This window comes from Rhinolophus ferrumequinum, chromosome 20 (genome assembly GCF_004115265.2).
Source record: "Rhinolophus ferrumequinum isolate MPI-CBG mRhiFer1 chromosome 20, mRhiFer1_v1.p, whole genome shotgun sequence".
In the NCBI taxonomy this organism is placed as follows: domain Eukaryota; kingdom Metazoa; phylum Chordata; class Mammalia; order Chiroptera; family Rhinolophidae; genus Rhinolophus; species Rhinolophus ferrumequinum.
The window spans coordinates 57282674-57299129 of NC_046303.1; the positions used below are offsets into that span (position 1 = coordinate 57282674).

Sequence of the window (16456 nt, forward strand, 5' to 3'; positions counted from 1 at the left end):
CATGGACTAAAAACTGGGGAAATCAACCAGATACCAGAGAGTACTCTGTTCTCATCCTACCACGTGCTCTTCCCTGGTTTATATCTTTCTTCATTACTTGTGGTTACCTGCTGCTGAGCCATGAAAGGTTGCTACCTTTCTTAAACTCACTTTCATCACCTTTCTGAATTACTCTCTCTATATCATATACCCTATAATATCCCTCCTTTCTCAAACCAAACTCAAAACATAGATCTTTTCTACTTCCAATCAGTTCCTGACAGTATTATGAGCAAATCCCTTTTTATGTCCTGACTAACATTTTCCAAGTAGCTCTACCATTTTTTTCATAAAAACACCAGAATCTCAGGAGATGAGGCCACTAAGAACCATTTCTCATAAAATAATCCATGGAGCCAGATTATTACAATGAGGTTAAAAAATTTTTTAAAAAAAGAAAAAGAATGGTATAGAAAAAAAGAAATAGCTACGTTTGGCTGCCACAGAGAGTCATCCAGGGAAAACCACAGTGGACACCTCAGATGAAACTGGGAAAATAACAATTCACTTCAAAGCCTCCAGATAACAAATGTAAGTCTCAAGGAAAGAACCTGTTGTTAGTGTATCAGCACCTGTTTTAATGAAAGCCTAGTGTACAAAAACAAGCAAACGAAAAAATCCTTTGCTACTTTTTCAGGGGAATTATCTATATACTCTGAGAGACACAACTATTACCAACCAAGGGTATTCATGGTTTAATGCTAATGCGATAAAATAAATATTTGTTTCACGGGGTCATCTTAGGTGTCATTGTTTTAGGATATTACTGAAAGCATGTTACTCACATTTCTGCATGTACATAAAATGTGTCTGTGACCATGCAGAGAGGTCACACATCTGCAAATGTTATGTGGGTGTCAAGACCCTCCAGATACCACACATTCAGCAGCAGGCAGGTTCACAAACTATAGAAAGCAGTGCCCCAACTCAACACACATCATCCCCTCTCTCATGGCACTTTTATAATATTTCTGAAAGTACAAGACATGTTGTCTTGAGATAATAGTATACAAATTCAAAATTCTGCATCAACTTGCGGTATGTCATTTCAATTTATTTAAAATATCCAAGCTCTTTAATGTTTTAAGGCATTTTTCTGTATTAATATAGGGTAACTACATACTCGTATGATAAAAAGAAACTGAGTACTGCAGACAGATTCACCGTCAATAAAATATAAATATCTATTACTCAACATAAAGTGAACCCCTGCAGATATAAATCTCTTACATTAATAAGATATTAACCTGAAAATATAAATATTATAAACTTTCTGTTGAAAGAACAAGATTAAGAATACCACTTGCTTTACCTGTTCCAAAACATTTATTTGATATGATTGAATAGCCCAAGCACAGTTACATTGACTATCAACATTGATGACAATTTGCCACCTGCATCAGCCATGAAAGATTGTAACACATAATGATGAAAGGTGTTAAATGTGCACCAGCCTTCTGGATTCTCCCTAATTCATCCACTCTTCAACTAACTCTGTTCATTGGGTTTTCAAACCCCTCCCATCCTTCTGTTCATCCTCTTTCTGCTAGTAGCTTTGCACTGACACAAAGGAAAACCAAGAAAAGCAACAAAGAGAAAAGCTGGGAGGCAGAGAATGTCTGATCCAGAGGCAGAACATCTGAGAAAACAAAGACCCAGCCTCTGTGAAAACAAATATTGTGTTCCTCCTACTGTGAGAGCACACAGCCTAAGGAATTAAGAGACAGGAGGGCCTTGCTATAAAAATGGAGGGGGTGATAGGAAATGTTAATTGTGTTTGCTGTGATGTGATTTTACTCACCAAACATTAATTAACTTCATGGCCTGCTGCGAGTACTGTGAAATGTAAAGAAGCATAAGATCTGATCACTGCCCTGGAGAAGTTTGTATTCTATTTTTGAAGCCAGAAAAATACACACAGAACTAAGTAACAAGAGAAATTAGAATTTGATTGAGTGCCAAGAGAGATGTTAGGAAAAGTGCCTCAAAAGTTCAAAAGAGGCCAAGGAAAGATATCTTTTAAAATAAGGTACTAGACCTAGAAGTAGAAAAATTGGTCAAGTTAGCTAGGTACAAAGAAAGAGGAAGGACAACCCCACAGAGAACACAGCACAAGCGGAGGTGCAGAGGTGGGATTGAGAAAGGTCTGTAGACAGGTAACGAATAATCGTTCAGTGTGACCAGAATAGTAAATTTCCACTTGGTTTTTGTCTTGCTTTTTGGAAAGCTTTGAAACCATATGGAAGTGTTGGAATTTTGTTGAGTTTGGAACTATTAAATGAATTTGAGAGGAATAATATGATTTTTGTGTAAAAATGGGCTGTAGAAACCAATGCAGGGATCAGTTCTCAACAGAAGAAGACTATTGATATTTTGGGAGGGCAATTCTCTGATGTGTGGAATTGTCCCATGCTATTGCAAGGCTTTTTTTCCTGGTCCTATCCATTAAATGTCAGGTGTGACCCTATCTCATCAGTCACTATGACAACCAAGACAGAGCAAGAGAAAACACCCTTAAGTATTTCAAAATACTCCTAGGTGGTAATACAGCTCCAGTTAAGAATCGTAGTTTACATTCAAGTAAACTGAAATACCAAAAACTCAAGTTACACAGGGAGTTCAGGACCACAGCTCTGATTTCTTAAACCCCAGTCCAGTGTAAATTAGTATTTTAAAAAATAGACATTGAAAAAGAAGTATTTGGCAAAGAGGGATTTGAGAGAAAGGCCTATTGGAAACCACTGCCACAGACCAAGTGTAAGGTGATGGATGAGGCCCCCAGGCAAAGAGACAGAGAACAAAGGATACCCTGTGGGAAGACACCTTGGGGAAGTTGAGAGGTATAGAGTGAGAGGCAACTGGAGTTCAGTCAGCAGATGGGAGTCCCAGTTCTGGCTTCTCCACAAATGAGTATCATTGTGCCTTCCTTTACTTTCTGAGGCCTCAGTTTTCTTGTCTGCAAATGGACATAATAGAATTAGATGGCCATTAAAGTCTGTTCCAACTCTGTGATTCTCAGAATCAGTGAGTCTTGAGTCATAGTCCCATTAATAACACATAGGTAAGATGAGCAGGAAAGCTAGGTGGTGAGGATGGCAGGTTTGTCTTTAAATGAGTTGATAATAAGTATGAAAACAACAGGGTATCCAATTAGAAATGACAGATAAGCAATGGAAATATGAGACTCGGGAATAATAAATGAATTATTTCCATAATCCATGATTTTTTGTATCATATATAATGAGCAGTGGGTAATTTACTATAGATGTTTCTTAGGCCACAACTTTAGGAATCAATATTTTCTGTTCACCTTCATGAGCCATTCTCTTGACTGTTGCTCAGTGATTGGGTTTTTTTTTTAATCAATTGTACGTAAGACAAAATTAAAATCAGTTTTATATTCAGGATCTTAAATGGTAAAAATTTCTCTCTAAACCCAAATGGTAAGTTGTTAATAGAGACACTGTTAAACATTTTTTGGATTAGACTTTTCCTCACCTGAAATTTTTCATGTAGTTTCCTGAAAGCAGTTATCAGGAATATAGGATTTTATGCATAAAAACAACATTATTTGATGCACTAACATAAATTTTAATACAGTGGCATATCTGTCTGCAATATATAAGATCTGACAATTAAGTTCACGAACTCATCCTAAAAAAGTGCTACATACTTCATTGCTGAATATCACTAACAGTCACCTTCAAAGTACTCCCCTTGGGAAGCTATGCACTGACACCAGTGCCTGATCCACCCTTCAAAGCAATTTTGAAACTTTTTTTATGGAATGGCCATCAGAACTGTCGTCGTATTACACTCTATGTCCTGAATGTCATCAAAATGTCTCCTTTTCGATATTTCCTTTATCTTCAGGTAAAGAAAGAAGTCACTGGGGGCTGGATCAGGTGAGTAGGGAGGGTGTTCCAATACAGTTATTTGTTTACTGGCTAAAAAGTCCCTCACAGACAGTGCCGTGTGAGCTGGTGCATTGTCATCCTACTAGAGCCATGAATTGTTGGTGAAAAGTTCAGGTCGTCTAACTTTTTCACACAGCCTTTTCAGCACTTCCAAATAGTAAACTTGGTTAACTGCTTGTCCAGTTGGTACAAGTGTATAATGAACAGTCCCTTTGATATAAAAACAGGTTAGCAACATTGTTGCAACAAGTTCGCGAACATAATTGTCAGACCTCATATTTAGTAACCAACAAAACAGGCCTTATTGCTTCCCATAATGTCTAAATAGAATGGATATAGAAATATGGAAACAGCATATAGTGCTATAAATATGATCCCATCTCTCCACCAGTAGGAAAACCACTGAATGTTAATTTTGCCTTCAATTAGCAATATAAATTAACACTAATTATGAAGGATAACAGAATACATAATTTTCATTTATTTTACCATCTTGGTCAAGTTACAAAATCATTAGTCATAGAAAATTCAGGAAGAGAACAAACAAAAAAGCTTAATAGTAATTGTCGCAGGAAAGGGCAAGAATCTGGCAGGGAAGAGAAACTGACTCTTCACTTTGAAAGCAGAAGTCACTCTTCGTCATTCTTTGCAGTGAGTTTCTTTGATGACAAGTCATTTCATTGGAGAGAGGATCCAAAGATGACAGAGTAGGTAAACTCTGTGCTTGCCTCAGGCAGTGACCACATTAAAATTACAACTAAATGATGGAAAAGGCAACCTGAAAAACCATCTGAAGCTAGCTGAACAGAAGCTTTATACCTAAGGATATAAAGACGCAGCCACTGATAGGAGGAACAGAGATGTGGAAGAAGCCAGCCCCAAACCTGTATGTCGTGGCTGAGAATCAGGAGGGTTATCTCTACCACGGAGGTCCCCCATCCCATGGAGGAGTGAGGGACCCCGGCCCCACACCAAGGTCCCCCAGCTCAGATCACTAGTGCTGGAAAAATGAGCCCCCATGACATCTGGCAGTGAAAAACAAAGGGAATTCTGACTATCTGGGTCGGACAGAAGACTGACGGAAACTCAGATGTCCTCTTAAAGGGCCCAGGTACAGACTTAGTCGCTTGTAGGCTTTCACCCTGGGCTCCAGTGGAGAGACAGTGACTCGGACTGCATCAGAAACATACAGGGAATGACTGAGTTGTCAAGGCAAGAACTGGAGGGACAGTCGCCATTTTCCCTGTGTAGAATTCCCTCCTGTGCAGCTGGCAGGTGGGTACCAGCTTTTCTGTGTTGAACCCTCCCCTACACAGCCAAATCTGCATCTGAATTGGCCTGATGAGCTCTGCTGTCTCCATACTGGTGACTCCCTGGGACCTCACCCAACTCACTCAATGCTGGAAGTAATGTCTTCTTGAACAGTCAGCCGCACCCACATTGCACTCTTTCTTGACAACTCTCAGGGATCCACAGGTCTCAGGTGGACGATGGCTGGCCTTAGTGTGCTCTGATACTTTTGCTAAGTAGCTCCAGGTTCAGCACTGGCACCAAATCAACATCTAATCTAGTAAACACCCCTTGTCACTCCCTGCTGAGTCGCTGAGACCCCAGCTCACATGCCACATAAGGCTTTATCACTGGCTGAGCCTTACAGAACCCAACAGACAGAAGCAGGCATTGGGGGTGTCCTGGGCTTTTGGCAGAGCTACCCAAGGCCTGGTATTTGTGATAGACAGATCTACAAGGAAATAGTGGCCTTAAATGACACACTAGATCAGATGGATTTAATTGATATTTTAGAGCATTTCACCCCAAAGCTGCAAAATATGCATTATTTTCAAGTGCACCTGGAACATTTTTCAAGATAGACCACATGTTAGACCACAAAACAATTCTCAGTAAATTTAAAAAGATTGAAATTATATCAAGCATCTTCTCTGACCACAATGGTATGAATCAGTAATCAGAAACTCCCAACAAATAAAAGCCTTAGACCAGACAGCTTCGCGGGTGGATTATGCCAAACCTTTCAAGAATTAATGCCGATCCTTCTCAAACTATTCCAAAAAATTCAAGAGAAGGGAAAGCTCCGAAGCTCATTTTATGAGACCAAAATTACCCTGATACCAGACAAAGACATTGCAAAAAAAAAGAAAAGAAAAAAAAGAAAACTGTAGGCCAATATCCCTGATGAACATAGACGCAAAAATCCACTACAAAATATTAGCAAATCTAATTGAGCAATACATTAAAAAGATCATACATCATGATCAAGTGGGATTTATTCCTGGGATGCAAGGTTGGTTCAATATCCACCAATCAATTAATGTGATACACCACATAAACAAAATGAAAGATAAAAATTATATAATCATATGAATAGAAGCAGAAAAAGCATTTGACAAAATCTAGCATGCATTTATGATAAAAACTCTCAGCAATATGGTAATAGAGGGAATAGATGTCAGCATAATAGAGGCCATATACGACAAACCGACAGCTAACATCATAGCAATGGGAAAAAGCTAAAAGTGTTCTGCTTAAGATCAGGAATAAAACAAGGGTGTCCACTTTCACCACTTTTATTCAAAATAATATTGGAAGGCCTAGCCACAGTAGTCAGACAATAAAAAGAAAGAAAAGGCATCCAAACTGGGAAAAAAAGTAAAACTGTCATTATTTGCAGATGACATAATACTATATAGAGAAAACCTGAACAATTCCACAAAAAGAAAAAAAAAAAAAAACTATTAGTACTGATCAATGAATTCACTGTAGTAGTAGGATAAAAAATTAATAGTCAGAAATTGGTCGTCTTTCTATACACCAATAATAAACTCTCATAAAGAGAAATTAAGAAAACAATCCTATTTACAATTGCATCAAAAAACATAAAATACCTAGACATAAATTTAACCAATGAGATAAAAGATCTGTACTTGTAAAATTATAAGACACTGAAGAAAGAAATTAAAGAAGTTACAAATAAATGGAAGCATATACTATACTCATGTATAGAAAGAATTAACATCATTAAAATGTCCAAACTACCCAGAGTAATCTACAGATTCAATGCAATGCCTATCAAAATACCAATGGCATTTTTCACAAAATTAGAACAAATAGTCCTAAAGTTTATATGGAACTACATAAGATCCCAAATAGCCAACGTAATCTTGAAAAAAAAAGAAAAATTGGAGGTATCACACTACCTGATATCACACTATACTACAAGGATATAATAATCAAAACAGCATGGTACTGGCATAAGACCAGACACATAGATCAATGGAACAGAATAGAGAGCCCAGAAATAAACCCACACTTATATCGTCATTTAATCTGTGACAAAGGAGGCAAGAACATACAGTTGGGTAAAGACAGTTTACTCAATAAATGGTGTTGAGAAAAGTGGACACATACATGCCAAAAATAAAAAATAAATAATGAAACTGGACCACTTTCTTACACCATATACAAGAATAAACTCAAAGTTGATTACAGACTAGATGTAAGACCCAAAACCATAAGAAACCTGTAAGAAAACATACATAGTAAACTCTCTGACATTGCTCTTAGTGATACTTTGATCTATCTCTTCAGACAAGGGAAAGAAAAGAAAAAAAAATAAACAAACAAATGGAAATACATCAAACTAAAATTTTTGCACAGCAAAGAAACCACCAAGAAAACAAAAACACAGCCTACTGAATGGGACAAGATATTCATCAATGATACATCTGATAAGGGGTTAATATCCAAAATTTATAAAGAACTCATACAACTCAACCTAAAAATAAAACAATACCATTAAAAATGGACAGAAGCCCTGAATAGACATTTCTCCAAAGAGGACATATACATGGCCAATAAACACGAAAAATGCTCAACATCACTAAACATCTGAGAAACGCAAATTAAAACCACAATGAGATATCACCTCATACCTGTTCAGAATGATTATCTTCAGTAAATCAACAAACAACAAGTGTTGCTGAGGATGCAGAGAAAAGGGAACCCTCAGACACTGTTGGTGGGATTGCAAATTGGTACAGCTACTATGGAAAATGCTTTGGAGTTTCCTCAAAAAATTAAAAATAGAACTACATTATGACCCAGCAATTTCACTTCTGGGTATTTATCTAAAGAAATCCAAAATACTAATTTGAAAAGATATATGTATTTACAATAGCCAAGACATGGAATCAACCCAAGTGCCCATCAATAGATGCTTAGATAAAGAAGTGGTATATATATGCGGTGGAATATTATTTGGTTATTAAAAAGAATAAAATCTTACCATTTGCAACAACATCAATGGATCTAGAGGGCATTATGCTAAGTGAAATAAGTCAGATTGAGAAAGACAAATGCCATATGATCTCACTTATATATGAAATCTAAAGAACAGAATAAACAAACAAAACAGGAACAGACTCATAGATACAGAGAACAAACTGAAGGTTGCCAGAGGAGAGGGCAGTTGGGGGTGGGGGTGGGCTGGGTGAATAAGGTGAACAGATTAAGAAATACAAATTGGTAGCTACAACATAGTCACAGCGATGTAAAATACAGCATTGAAAATATAGTCTACAATGTTGCAAGAACTATGCATGGTGCCAGATGGGTACTAGACTAATCACGGGGATCACAGCATAAATTATATAAATTTCCAACCACTATGCTGTGCACCTGAACTAATATAAAATAATATTGAATGTCAACTGTAACTGAAAAAAAAATATGTATTTTTTTAAGTCATTTTATTTATTGATGACACAGAGAAGTTGTCATTCAGAAAGCTTTCCTTTAAGGAGGGTAATTTCTGCACTGCTTTTTAAAATTTGTAATTCTCTTCTTGATCCCATATAACTTATACTTGATTACAGGTTTGGTTAGAAGTTTGTAAAATTTAGATACTTACTAAAAAAAACTTTTCAATTATTAACAGCATGTAATGAGTGTAGAAAACACAGACACAGGTGGAAAAGAAGTTAAAATCCCCTATCTAGAGTATAACACTCATTTGGAGTATAACACTCTGGCACACACAGAAGTGAAAAAGTTGAATAATGTCATCTGTGGCTCTGTATCCCAATTTACCATTACAGTAGCTTATAGATAGTTTCCACGACATTAAAATTCTTCTATAATATTTATCATACGGAATTGCCCTAATATAACTCAAGCCTTTCTTTGTATACTACATTTATTGCCCACTTTTTACTGTTATAAATATGGTGAACAAGTCAAACATAGATCTCTTGTCGTTTTTTACTTAAGAAAAAAAACTTTGTTAACAATCTATTTTTAGAATACAAAACGAATCCAGAGATTAATGTAAATTCATCATTTGGGCCTTTCCTCTGAACTTGTTTTTGTTGTTGTTGTTGTTGTTGTTGTTTTTTTAATCATCAGGTCTCCAGTGTTTTCAAGTAGAGCATTAGCTAATTATTAACCAAAATTCAGTCTGAAACTTGTAATTTCAATCACAGCTTTAAAAAACCCCAGTTTACACTTCCAAATTGTGACACAGAAAAGAAGCTTGTTTATCAGTAACTGAAAACTATTTGCTGAGCATATCTGTTTTGTTTTGTCTGGAGAGCTAAATGTTTGAAGTTTCCACATTTACACTGAATGATTAATGCTATTTCAATATCAAAAGGAAAAGAGGTATTAAAAGTAGTTTTTACTTCACACTGTGTTTTACCCAGTCATGGAAGAGCAGTCATAGTGTGTTGGGGAGGAGATGTTCACTAGGGGCTCTCCTCTCTGTCTTTTTCTCTGTCTCTCTCTCACAAACACACACGTGCTAAACTTAGTAAGATAAAAAGTGTTAAGTTCCAGGGAATTCAATGAGTAATGTAATTCTGGTTTTAAATCCATTCTTCTAGCTATTTTCAGTAGGAAAGCAAATCTTAGCATCATGTTTGCGGTGAGATCCAAATCGATCACTCAGTTGATATCAACATTCCTCAGGAGGGGCCACTTCAGCATGGCAAGGACCCTACTAAATACTAAATTCTAGCCCAATCTTAGAATCTCAGAATATCCTCCAACCCTGCCTGAAATTGTCTCCATCCCAGTAAATTCCTGGACCCTAGTTGGAGAATGATGTTTCTATGTAACCCTCCCAACCTCCAGCTCTAATCTGTAGGCCATCCAGTACCGCTTTGCAATCACCTCCCTTACCTTTGCAGATGCTTGTATGGCTCAGTGACCCCACAAGCCCTACCTCCGCCCTGTGTTTTTCCTTCATCTCACTCTTAGTCAGCCTACAGCATATTTGTCAGTCACTCATCTACCGTCAGAGTAGCTGGCCTTCATTTGGTTTCTGAAGTTTTCAATCTGGCTTAGTTTTGCCAGCGAGCAGGTGACCCCAGGAAGTAGGCACCATTACCGTGTTTCCCCAAAAATAAGACCTAGCCAGACCATCATCTCTAATGCGTCTTTTGGAGCAAAAATTATTTATATTGTATTGTATTGTATTATATTATATTATATTATATTATATTATATTATATTATATTATATTATATTATATTTTATAAGACCCGGTCTTATATTATATAACACCGGGTCTTAGGTTAAAATAAGAACCGGTCTTATATTAAGTTTTGCTCCAAAAAGACGCATTAGAGCTGATGGTCCAGCTACGTCTTATTTTTGGGGAAACACGGTATTTACTAAAGCATATCTCCAACACAAGATTCCCTATGACAGCCAAGAACAGAAGTGAGCCTCTCCCAGTTACAAAGCCCTATTAATTTCGGGGCAGCCCACCGACAATTAGACACTTTGGCTTGGGGTATGACAGCCGACCTTACCTGAGTTCAGTGCACAGTGAAGCCTTCTTGAGGTCCACTGTCAGATCTGCTTCCCAATTTCTTTCTGTAACCCATTACTTAGATAATCTTCAACTGAGTGGTCTTTGAAGAATCCTGTCTTACAGCATCAGAAATATGTTTTTTCTTTTTTAAAGTTTATTGGGGTGACAATTGTTAGTAAAGTTACATAGAATTCAGATGTACGATTCTGTAATACATCATCTATAGCACCTAAAATATTTTAAACACACATTAAGTCAGATGGACATAATTTCTTCCAAGGAAAAGATCCATATCATTTCAGTCCCAGAAAGACTTCAAATATTTAATAATTCATGGAGAAGAAAGAGAAATATAGAGACTCAATATTGCCTATATTAATAATTAGTAGCAAACCTTTCTTTCATGACCTTGTATTATAACAATTTAATAGAGACTGGACAGTGATGTTGCAAAACTACCAGCTTCTAAATCTTGATGTCTGGCTACACCAGATGAACAGAGCTGAGTGCTAATGACATAACAGTGAGAAGTCCACCAAAGTGGCACAGAATCTATTCCACCTTTCAAGTAAGCCATGGGCAAAAAGAAAGACAAGGAGAGAAAAGGATGGATCTGTATCTCTACTACTTCCAGGAGAGCAGTTCAAATTTGGCCTCATGCAGGCCGTGAACTGGTAGCATATCTCTGCATGCAAAGGACATTACTTTTGTCTGTGTGGAGTACGGAAGTAGGACCCAAAGGAAAACCAGCAATTACCATGTCTTTAATTAGGAAGCGCTAAGTAATCTGTTCTCCTTTGTCATCTGAAATATCATAATATCATACATGGCCTAGTTTTAGGTCACCACTTTGGGACTGACTTGACATTTTTGGACTTTGTAGCGTAGGATGTCATCACCCCTTGAATTTTGAGGGAGTGAATTATATACAGGTGTGAGAGAGAGAATTTACTTTCTTTTTTAGTCTGGATATTTGGGCCCTTTACAACCATCTTGGAAAGTAATCTTCAAAATTCTTAAATACTTTTAAAGTCTATTTTGGCATACTTTGCCAAAAAGTATAAAATAAGTCATACTCCACACCAAACTCTATATATCTGGTGAATGTGCTCCAATGTGGAAAATTTATAGTGCCTCAGTTTAAGTAGTTTACTTTGGAAGCGGCCATAAGGAAAAAGCTGTATAGGGAATCATGGTAGAAAACTCATTGTTATGCTCTAGAACGTCGGGGGTTTATTAAAATTTAAAATTGAGGTAAATTAATCATCACAAATGCCAGTTTTAAGCTAAGAAAGTTATTCATTCCCTGAAGTTTTCTCAAAATGCCCAACCAAAACCAAAATATTGGATGCAGGCTAATTGTATGGGAGTAGTAAATAAGTGCATTGCAGTCAAGCATTACTTAGAAACTTCATTGTAATTCTTATGTTGAAAATTTTTGGTGGGGGGATATTTCTCTGATCCTCAGATTCCCTATTTGTAAACTGGGGTTAATAATGCTCATCTAATAATGCAGAATTTTGTAAAGATATGAGATACCATGTGAAGAGTAGATAGCATAGAAACTGGAATAATAGGCATTAAACAAAGAATGGCGGGGCTGGCCCGGTGGCTCAGGCGGTTAGAGCTCCATGCTCCTAACTCCGAAGGCTACCTTGAGCCGCTCAGCTCCCGCATGGCTCAGTTGGTTGGAGAGCGTCCTCTCAACCACAAGGTTGCTGGTTCGACTCCCACAAGGGATGGTGGGCTGCGCCCCCTGCAACTAGCAACGGCAACTGGACCTGGAGCTGAGCTGCACCCTCCACAACTAAGACTGAAAGGACAACAACTTGACTTGGGAAAAAAAAAGTCCTGGAAGTATACACTGCTCCCCAATAAAGTCCTGTACCCCTCCACCAATAAAATTAAAAAAAAAAAAAAAAAAAAAAAAACGAGAAACAAAGAATGGCTATTTGAGTGTATTAAATGCTGCTTAAAAGAGCAAGTCCATTTCACATTAGTTTTGAAGTTTAGTGCTACCTCTTGAAAATGTGGGTTATAAATGTACTTTTGTTGATAATATTTACCTAGAATTTATTTATACCTCTTTACCATATTTATGAAGAGAAATGTTTCTTTGTTCAGTGTATTTGGTAATAAAAAAGGGAAGAATTCAAATTCTTTTAAAATTTTTAAATTAAATTTATTAGAGTAACATTGGTTAATAACATTATATAAATTTCAAGTATAAAACTTTATGATACTCCACCAGAAGTCTAGTCTTCTTTGGTCACCATATATTTGACCCTCCTTCTTCTCTGGTACTGTTCTCCGAATCTGTGAGTTGTTGTTTTTGTTTGTTTGTTTGTTTGTATATTTGTGCATTTGTTGTATTTTGTTTTGTATCCCACATATGAGTGAAATCATATGGTTATTGTCCTCTTCTGTCTGATGTATTTCACTTCACTGAATACCTTTTAGGTCCATTCATGTTGCAAATGACAATATTTCATCATTTGTATGGCTGAGTAGTATTCCATTGTATACATGTACTGCTTCTTCTTTATCTAATCATCCATCAAAGGACACTTGGGTTGTTCTCATGTCTTGGCAATTGTGAATAATGCTGCAATGAACATAGGGGTACATATATCTTTATGAATTAGTGTTTTCAAATTTCTCAGGAAGATACCCAGAAGAAGGATTACTGAGTCGTATGATAGATCTATTCTTTTTTTTTTTTTTTTTTTTTTTTTTTGAGGAAGCTCCATACTGTTTCCTATAGTGGCTGCATCAATTTACGTTTCCACCAGCAATGTGGGAGGATTCCCTTTTCTCCCCATCCTCTCCAAAACTTATTTCTTTCCTTATTGATAATAGCCATTCTAACAGGTGTGAGGTGGTATCTCATTGTGGTTTTGATTTGCATTTCCCTTATAACTAATGATATTGAGCATCTTTTCATATATCTGTTGGCCATCTGTGTGTCTTCTTGGAAGAAAGTGTCTGTTAAGGACCTCTGCCCCCCTCCTTTTTTTTTTTTTTTTTTGGATTGTTTGATTTTTTTGTTGGTGAGTTGTATGAGTTCTTTACATATTTTGGATACTTTTTATCAGAGGTATCATTTGCAAATATCTTCTTGCTTTCAGTTGGTTGCATTTTTGTTTTGTTGATAGTTGCTTTGGTGTACAGTAGCTTTTTAGTTTGATGTATTTCAAATACATCATTCATTTATTTTTTTCTTTTACTTCTTTGTCTTTGGGGCCAAGTTCACAACAATACCCCTGAAACCAAGGCCCATAGATTTAGAGCTTATGTTTTCTTCTATGTATTTTATTATTTTAGGGCTTATGTTCAAATCATTAATTCACTTTGAGTTAATTTTTGTGCATGGTGTCAGATAGCAGTCTAAATTCATTATTTTGCATTTGGCTTTCCAGTTTTCCCAACACTATCTATTAAAGAGAATTTCATTTCTCTGTTATGTTTTTGTCTACTTTGTCAAAAATAAGTAGCCCATATATGTGTGGGTTTATTTCTGGACTCTCCGTTCTGTTCTATTGGTCTCTGTGTCTGTTTTTCTTCTAATACCATATTGTTTTGATTATTGTAACTTTGTACTATAGTTTGAAGTTAAAAACTGTGATGCCTTTGGTTTTGTTATTGCATTTCTCAGGAATGCTTGGGCTATTTAGAGTCTTTTGTGGTTCCATACAAATTTGAGGATTTTTTATTCTATGTCTGTGAAAAATGCCATTCGGATTTTGATGGCAATTGCATTAAACCTGTGTACTACTTTAGGTAATTTGGCCGTTTTAACAATGTTAATTCTTCCAATCCATGAACATGAAATATATTTCCATATCTTTGTGTCTTCTTCAATTTCTTTCAACAATGTCTTGTAGTTTTCAGTATAAAGATCCTTCACTTCCTTTTTGTTAACTTTATCCCTAGGTATTTTATTTTTTGGTTGCAATTGTAAATATGATTGCTTTCTTCAGTTCTCTTTCTGACATTTTATTGTTAGTATATAGGAACTCCACTTTTTTTGTATATTGATTTTGTATACTGTAACTTTACTGTATTTGTTTATTGCTTCTAACAGGCTTTTGGTGGAGTCTTTAGAGTTTTCTATGTAGAGAATCATGTCACCTGCAAATAGTGACAGTTTTACCTCTTCATTCCCAATTTGAATTCCTTTTATTTCTTTCTCTTGCCTGATTGCTCTGGCTAGGAATTTTAGTACTATATTGAATAATAGTGGCAAGAGTGGGTATCCTTGACTTGTTCCTGATCTTAGAAAAAAAGCTTTCAATTTTTTCACCATTGAGTATATTAACTGAGGTTTGTCATATATGGCCTTTATTATGTTGAAGTACTTTCCTTCTAGATCCATTTTATGAAGTATTTTAATCATAAATGGATGTTCTATCTTGTCAAATGCTTTTTCCATATCTATTGATATGATCATATGATTTTTTTTATCTTTTATTTTGTTAATGTGATGCATCACATTGATTTATTTACATGTATTGAACCATCCTTGCATCCCTGGAATGAACCGTACTTGATTGTGATATATTATCATTTTAATATATTGTTATATTTTATCATGTTATTTGTTTAGGATTTTTGGCCCCAAGTTCATCAGAGATATTGGCTGGCAATTTTCTTTTTTTGTATTGTCACTAGGTTTTGGTATCAGGATAATGTTGGCCTCATAAAATGAGTTAGGAAGTATTCCCTTCTCTTCAGTTTTTTGGAAGAATTTGAGAAATACGGGTATTAAATTTTCTTTGAATGTTTGGTAGAATTCACCAATTAAGCCACCTGGTCTTGGACTTTAGGTTTTTGTGAGGTTTTTGATGACTGTTTCAATTTCCTTACTAATGATCAGTCTATTTAGTTTTTCCAGTTCCTCATCATTCAGTCTAGTAAGGTTATATATTTCTAAAACTTTGTCCATTTCTTCTAGGTTACCACGTTTGGTGGCATATAGCCTTTCATAGTATTCTTAAATAATCCTCTGTGTTTCTGTGGTGTCCACTGTAACTTCCCCTCTTTCACTTCTGATTTTTTTTGGGGGGGAGTCTTTTTTATTCTTTAGTGAGTCTAGCCAGAGGTTTGTCAATATTATTTATCTTTTCAAAGAACCAGATCTTTGTTTCATTAATTTCTTTCTGTTGTGCTTTGTTCTTTATTTCATTTATTTCTACTCTAATTTTTGTTATTTCCTTCCTTTCTAATGACTTTGACCTTCATTTGTTTATCTTTTTCTAGTACTTTAAGGTATAATGTTAGATTATTTATTTGAGATTTTTCTTGTTTCTTGAGGTAGGCATGTAATGCCATAATCTTCCCTCTTAGTAACACGGTGGCTATATCCCCCAAATTTTGATATGTCATATTTTCACTGTCATATGTCTCTATATATCTTTTGACCTCTTCATTCATTTCTTCCATGACCCAAGGAAGTATGTAGCATGTTGTTTTATCTCCACATATTTGTGGTTTTTCCAGCTTTCTTCATGTAGGTAGTTTCCAGTTTCATACCATTGTGGATGGAAAATATGCTTGGTATGATTTCAGTCTTTTTAAACTTGTTAAGACTAGTTTTGTGCCACAACATATAGTCTATCCTGAAGAGTATTCTCCGTGTGTACTTGAGAAGAATGTATATTTTGTCATT

At 36.0% G+C, this 16456-nt stretch overlaps 1 protein-coding gene across 4 annotated transcripts in view; it reads left to right on the forward strand.

The window, feature by feature from the left end:
• The window catches only part of HECW1 (HECT, C2 and WW domain containing E3 ubiquitin protein ligase 1), a 548017-nt gene that overhangs the window by 452750 nt on the left and 78811 nt on the right, over positions 1 to 16456 (forward strand). The window lies entirely within an intron of this gene.